Here is a 7,089-nt window from a genome sequence, read left to right as displayed (position 1 = left end):
GTGGGAGCCATCCAGGTGCCCCTAAATCACTTCTTATCTTAAACCTTGCAACTTCGCTTCTAGAAAAATCCAAATTGGGGGTGGGGTGGGGTGGGGTGGGGGTGGCTGGTGCCTTGGTGACTCAGTCCCTTAAGTGCTGGACCCTTGGTTTTAGCTCAGGTCAGATCTCATGGTTTGGGTTGGTGAGATGGAGTGCACACACACACACACACACACACGCACGCACGCAGTAGGGCTCTGCACTGATAGCACTTAGGATTCTCTCTCTCTCTCTCTCTCTCTCTCTCTGCCCCTCCCTCACCTCTCAAATAAATGAACTTAAAAAAAGAAAAATCCAAATTCTTTTTCATGGCAAAAAGAGGGATTCGGTCCCTCCTCCTCTGCATCACTTCCATATCCAGAACTGTATTCCTGTTCTCCATGCTTCAAACAAGCCAGCCTTCCCCCTGTCCTGGAGGACGCCAAGCATGTTCCCACCTTGGTTATCAGCGCGATGTCTTCCTCACAGCAGCCTTCCCTGAGGCCATATCTTAATTAGTTTTTCAAATTTATTTTTACCACCATCCATTGTAACAACTACATTTTAGATTATGAGCCAAGAACTACATAGATAACATACATACAACAAAAATGACAGTTGCATGAAACAATATTTACACTTACCACATGTGATGCTATTTTATTCACCTCCACATTCAGTTCTGTCTCATTTTTTTTTAAGATGTGATCATGAACATCTAAATAGAGTTTGTGGTTGACTAATGTTCCCCAGTTGGCAGTTTTATTTTTTTTTTTAATTTTTTTTTTTAACGTTTATTTATTTTTGAGACAGAGAGAGACAGAGCATGAAAGGGGGAGGGTCAGAGAGAGAGGGAGACACAGAATCCGAAACAGGCTCCAGGCTCTGAGCTGTCAGCACAGAGCCCGACGCGGGGCTCGAACTCACGGACCGCACGGACCGTGAGATCATGACCTGAGCTGAAGTCGGACGCTTAACCGACTGAGCCACCCAGGCGCCCCCCCAGTTGGCAGTTTTAAAATTCTGTTTTAAATAGATTCTTGCGTACTGTCAGTGCTTTTCCAATCCATCACAGCATCCTGTGTGTCTCATTTGGAGGGCTTACCCAATTTGTAATGATTCGATACATAATAGATTTATTTATTTCTAAGGGTATCTGGGTGGCTCAGTCGATTAAGCATCCGACTCTCGGTTTCGGCTCAGGTCATGATCTCACGGTTTTGTGAGTTCAAGCCCCTTGTCAGGGTCTGTGCTGGCAGTGCAGAGCCTGCTGGGGACTTTCTGTCTCCCTCTATCTCTGCCCCTCCCCTCAGGCTGTCTCTGTCTCTCTCAAAATAAATTAATAAACTTAAAAAAAAAAGTTTATTTCTCTACGCCATCAGACTGTAGGCCCCAGGAGGGCAGAGCTGATGCCTGCATTGTTCAGTGCTGAATCCTTAAACTCCACCTTACGGCCTGCAGGGTCCCAGCCTGTGGTGGGACTGAGGCTTTAGGAAATGGAAGATCAGAGAACAGGGCTGAAATCCACCCCTGCCTTGGCAGGACAGTAAATAGGCACGACAGACTGTAAGAAAAGAAAGAACTTGGCATTACTTTCTCCAACGGTCTAACGATGCCAAGGAAATAGATTTGCTCAGTTTCACTTCCCTGCCTCACAACAGATGGCTCTGTGCTGGTCACTGGCTCCACGGACAGCCCTTTCCTCTGGCCTCCTCTAGTGGGGAGTTGATCCTCCTCTACCACCAGGCTCCTTCTCTGAAGAAATCCAAGTGTACAAGCAACATAAAGTGCAGTGGTCTGTTTCAGCACATTTCCATGTAGGCATATGTAAACATTAAAACTATTTGGTTAGGCTAAGGAATAAATATGGGTAGTTTTCCTTAAAAATTCATTGGAATACTACTGTTTTGTTTTCACAACCCTAAAAAAAACTATTTCTTTACTGGTCAGCTCTGACTAGGTTGGGCTATGGTAATAATGACCCCAAAATCTCAGGGGTTCATTTCTTGCTCTGTTATGTGTCCTTCAGAGGTTGACTGCAATTCTTCTCCACCTCTTTTCTTTTCTTTCTTTCTTTTTTTTTTTTAAGAGAGAGATCACATGCAAGTGGGAGAGAGAGAGAGAGAGAGAGAGAGAGAGAGAGAGAGTCTTAAGCCGGCTCCACGCTCAGCACAGAGCCCTACCTGGGGCATGATCCCACCACCCTGGGATCATGACCTGAGCCAAAATCAAGAGTTGGCTGGTTCAACTGACTGAGCCACCCAGGCACCCTCTCCACTTCTTCTTCATTCTGGCACCCAGACAAGAGGCAGACCCGATCTGAAACATGCTGGTCTTGCGGCAAAGGAAGGAAATGAGAGATGGCAGAACCAGATGGCAGATCTTAATGTTGCTGCAAGTAAGTGGCTTACATCAATCCCGCTCACATGTGCTTGGCCAAAGCAAGTCATGTGGGCAAGCCAGTGTCAGCGTGTGAGGAATAGGATTTTACATCAAATCCTTGGAAACCATAATACAATCTAGCGTATACCTTTTATATACCTTTTATAATGGGATGGATGGGTGCCCCCTGAGGTCTCCTGTCTAGATTCGGGAATAATCTTTGGCCTCTGAATCCTTATCCGCTTTTCGTCAGAGGCCCCTCCCTTTGGCCCATCTAACTCTGACCTTTTTTTTTTTTTTTTAAGATTTTATTTTTAGGTAATCTCTACACTCAACCCCGAGATCAAGAGGCACACGCTCCACCGACGGGGACAGCCAGGCACCCCTACTCCTGACCACTATCTAACAGCTTTCCAGCTTCACAGGTGGAGTGCCTCAGTGGATTGATTTCTGCGTTCTGGCTGCTTGGGCCTTTGAGAACGGAGCTGCACTAGTTCTCAGCTCAGACCGATTGGGAAAAGTCTCTGAAAGCCTCTCCTGACAAGTTGTCACCAGGGAGAGCCACGCCCATTCTTCCCTTCCGGTTGTGTACTGAGGCCCAGCTCCAAAAGGCTCCCAGGACATATGCAAGGCCATGGTGTCTGTTGAATTCAGAAAGATATTTTCTCATATCCTGGAATTTCTGATGCGTGACCGAAAGACTTAGTTGTGCTAATTTACAGAAACGTCCAGATTCAGTTCTCTCTGACTCTGTGTGCCAGAAACCTAAGGGAAGGAGGTTTATTGCACAGGCCTGAATGCAGAGGTTCTGCAACTTGAATCCCTAAGGAGGCTTATTAAAAGGCAGATTCCTAATACTCAGGATTCACAAGGCAGATAGCCAGATACTCTTATTCAGATGGTTTGGGACTGGGCCTAGGAATATGCATTTAACAACCTCTGTAGGAAACTGCTACCTGAGGGGCTTTGCAACATCCTGGTTCTAATGGTCTCGACAACAGGCCTGGACAGGGATCCGATGCAAGGGCAAGTGCAAGGAAGTGGCCACCCAGCCCAGAAGGTGCACGGTGAGGCCGGATCCCCGTGCAAGACAGGCCTCTGAGGGACTGACTGTATGATCATAAGACCTCTTGGGCCAGGGAGTGACCACTCTCTCCATCACGCTTCTTTTAAAATTTTTTTTTTTAATGTTTATTTATTTTTGAGACAGAGAGAGACAGAGCATGAATGTGGGAGGGTCAGAGAGAGGGAGACACAGAATCTGAAACAGGCTCCAGGCTCTGAGCTGGCAGCACAGAGCCCGACGCGGGGCTCGAACTCACGGACCGTGAGATCATGACCTGAGCCAAAGTCGGACGCTTACCCGACTGAGCCACCCAGGCGCCCCTCTCCATCACGCTTCTTAAGAGCAGTCACAAAAACCCAGAGCACCAAATCCAAAGCCTCTTCCAGGAATTCAGACAGCTCTACTTTGGTAAGTGTCCCAGTGTCAGCCCCTCTGGCCAAGGCTGGTATGTAATCCTGATTCTCCAAGAATTGTCTGCTTCCTTTTCCGCTCCCTTTCCTGCTGGCCATCCTCCACACAGTCTCGAAATCCACAAGAGTTCTTCTAGGTCAGTTTTTGGTTTTTTTTTTTTTATTAAAAAAAATTTTTTTTTTCAACGTTTATTTATTTTTGGGACAGAGAGAGACAGAGCATGAACGGGGGAGGGGCAGAGAGAGAGGGAGACACAGAATCCGAAACAGGCTCCAGGCTCCGAGCCATCAGCCCAGAGCCCGACGCGGGGCTCGAACTCATGGACCGCGAGATCGTGACCTGGCTGAAGTCGGACACTTAACCGACTGAGCCACCCAGGCGCCCCTCTTCTAGGTCAGTTTTTAAGAAATTGTCATAGATTTTTTCCTAGCTGTAGAAGTAATGCTACATACTGTGGAGAGTTTAGCAATTGTAGATAAGCAAAAAGAAAATAAAGACCATAGGTAACACTTCTGTCCAAAGATAAGCTATGTGGTATTATCTCTTTTTCTCTGCTTGTATAGCCATATATTTTTTATTAAAAATGGCATCACACTGTATATTGTGATCTTATTACTTGCTTTTTGTTTGTAAAGTGAACATTTTTTGTTATATTCTTCTAAATCATCATTTTTAATGGGTATATTGTATCCTATCGTATATTCCACTTATTTAAGCAATTCTTCATTGTGGGACATGTCATTTCTAGTTTGTTTTTGATTATAAAGAGTGCTTCAATGAATCTCCTTTTATGAATTGTTGTGAACTATTAATCTTTTCCTATAATAAATTGCTAGAAGTAGAATGTCTCAATGACCAGGCCTTCTTTGGCCTCTTCTTTGGCCATCATGTTAAGAATTCCACCCATTGTGGTTTCAGCTGCCACCTCTCTACTGGTAATTCCCAAATCCGGGTCTCTTATCCCAATCCTGTTCCTGAGCAATAGACTTACATTAATAACTCTGCCTGCTGTACTCTCTAGTCACAGGTCACAAAAGCACCTCAGGCTCAACCATAGAATGAACTCAACTTCCTCTTTTTTAAAAAAGAATTATTTTTAAGTAATCTCTACACCCAACATGGGGGTTGAACTCATAACCCTGAGATTAAGAGTCACATGCTCTACCGACCGAGCCAGCCAGGTGCCCCTCAACATCTTCCTCTTTAATAACCTCCATTAGTCCTCATTTCTGCCTGTGGAAACAGTATTCTCCCAGCCACACGGGCTGAGATTGGTGTCCTCTTTCCTTTCTTGATCCCCTTGTATTAAATGCGTTATCAAGGGGCACCTGGCTGGCTCAGTCGGTTAAGCGTCTGACTCTTGACTTCAGCTCAGGTCACAATCTTATGGTTCCTGGGTTCAAGCTCCACATGGGGCAGTGCAGAGCCTGCTTGGGAATCTCTTCCTCTCCCCACTTCGTGCTTGCTCTGCTGTCTCTCAAAATAATAAGTTATCAAATGTTCTACCCACATCTCCACCAGTTCAAATCCTGGCCAATTCTCAAAGCCTATCTCAAATCGCTTCATTATAGGAAGCTTATCCTTATCTTTCCAGCTGTACATAATCCCTGAAGGAGGAGAAGACAGAAGTAATATGTGAAGAAATAATGGCCGAAAAAAAATTGAAACTTGATGAAACCTGTAAGCCCAATGAGCTTCAAGCACAAGAAACACACACACATAAAACCTTACATCTTTTAATGTACATTGTACATTTAAAAAAAATCAAGGAACATTATTTAAAAATTGCTTGAAACCAGTGACAGAGCAAAACTTTTAATCACCAAAAGTTAAAAAAAAAAAAAATGAACAAGGGGTACCTGGGTGGCTCAGTCGGTTAAGCGTCCAACTCTTGATTTCAGCTCAGGTCATGATCTCATGGTTTGTGAGTTTGAGCCCGTGTTGATGTTGGGCTCCATGCTGGGTGTGGAGCCTACTTAAGATTTGCTCTCTTCCTCTGACCCTCCCCACGCCTCAAAAAAAAATAAAAGGGGGGGGTTGCCTGGGTGGCGCAGTCGGTTAAGCGTCCGACTTCAGCCAGGTCACAATCTCGCGGTCTGTGAGTTCGAGCCCCGCGTCAGGCTCTGGGCTGATGGCTCAGAGCCTGGAGCCTGTTTCCGATTCTGTGTCTCCCTCTCTCTCTGCCCCTCCCCCGTTCATGCTCTGTCTCTCTCTGTCCCCAAAAAAATAAACGTTGAAAAAAAAAAAAAAAACAAAGTTAAGGACGATGGAAAATTTCTCAGTAGAGACAATGTGTACAAAAAGACAGTGCAGCAACATCTTCAAGGTACTGAATGAAAAACAAAAACCTGACAATCTAGAATTCTATATTGAGGGACAAAATCGGCCTGTGTGAGAAAATAATTGAGAAGTAAAATGAATGCCCAAGCAACATGGGATTCAGGCACACGAGAGACGCAACTTAGGGCTGATGGAATGAGCACACACGCTAGAGTCAGAAGATTGAAATTTCAGCCCTGCCTTCACCAAGCTATGAATCCCTCATCCGGGGAATTTAACTCTGGTCCGAGATTCAGTTTCTGCATCCATAAAATCAAGAAGATGCAAACCCCTGACCTAGGCATTTCTTGGAGTTGTTCTTAGGATCAAGGGAGGTAACAGACACGGAAGAGTTGGCAGCTATAGAGCGCTGTGTAAATATTGTCACGAGGGGGTGTGTGAGCAAGGAATGGAGAGAGGAAGGACTGAAAAGGAAGAAGAGTTTCTGACCTGGAAACCAGAAAGAGTAAGAGTTTCCGGTCTGTTTGAAAGGAGTTTTGTATCTGTCGTCATTCAGTTAGGTAGTGCAAAATCTGGACAAGGCATCAGGAAACCTGACTTATATTCCCTGGCCCTCCTGCCAGCTGAATGACAGTTAAGTAACTCGCACATGAGTGGCTGACTAGATTCCTTGTGTCGACTCTCTGTGACACTTATTTTTGGTTAACAGTTAATTATCTTTTAAAGAAGATAATGTTTTTCAATGTTGTTTTAGAGAGAGAGAATCTCAGGAAGTCTCTACGCAGAGCATGGAGCAGGAGAGAGAGAATCCTTTTTTTTTTTTTAAATATATATATATATATATAATTTATTGTCAAGTTGACTAACATACAGTAAGTACAGTGTGTTCTTGGTTTTGGGGATAGATTCCTGTGATTCGTTGCTTACATAC

Source organism: Prionailurus viverrinus, chromosome A3 (genome assembly GCF_022837055.1).
Source record: "Prionailurus viverrinus isolate Anna chromosome A3, UM_Priviv_1.0, whole genome shotgun sequence".
Classification (NCBI taxonomy): Eukaryota; Metazoa; Chordata; class Mammalia; order Carnivora; family Felidae; genus Prionailurus; species Prionailurus viverrinus.
This window is presented reverse-complemented; position numbering follows the sequence as displayed.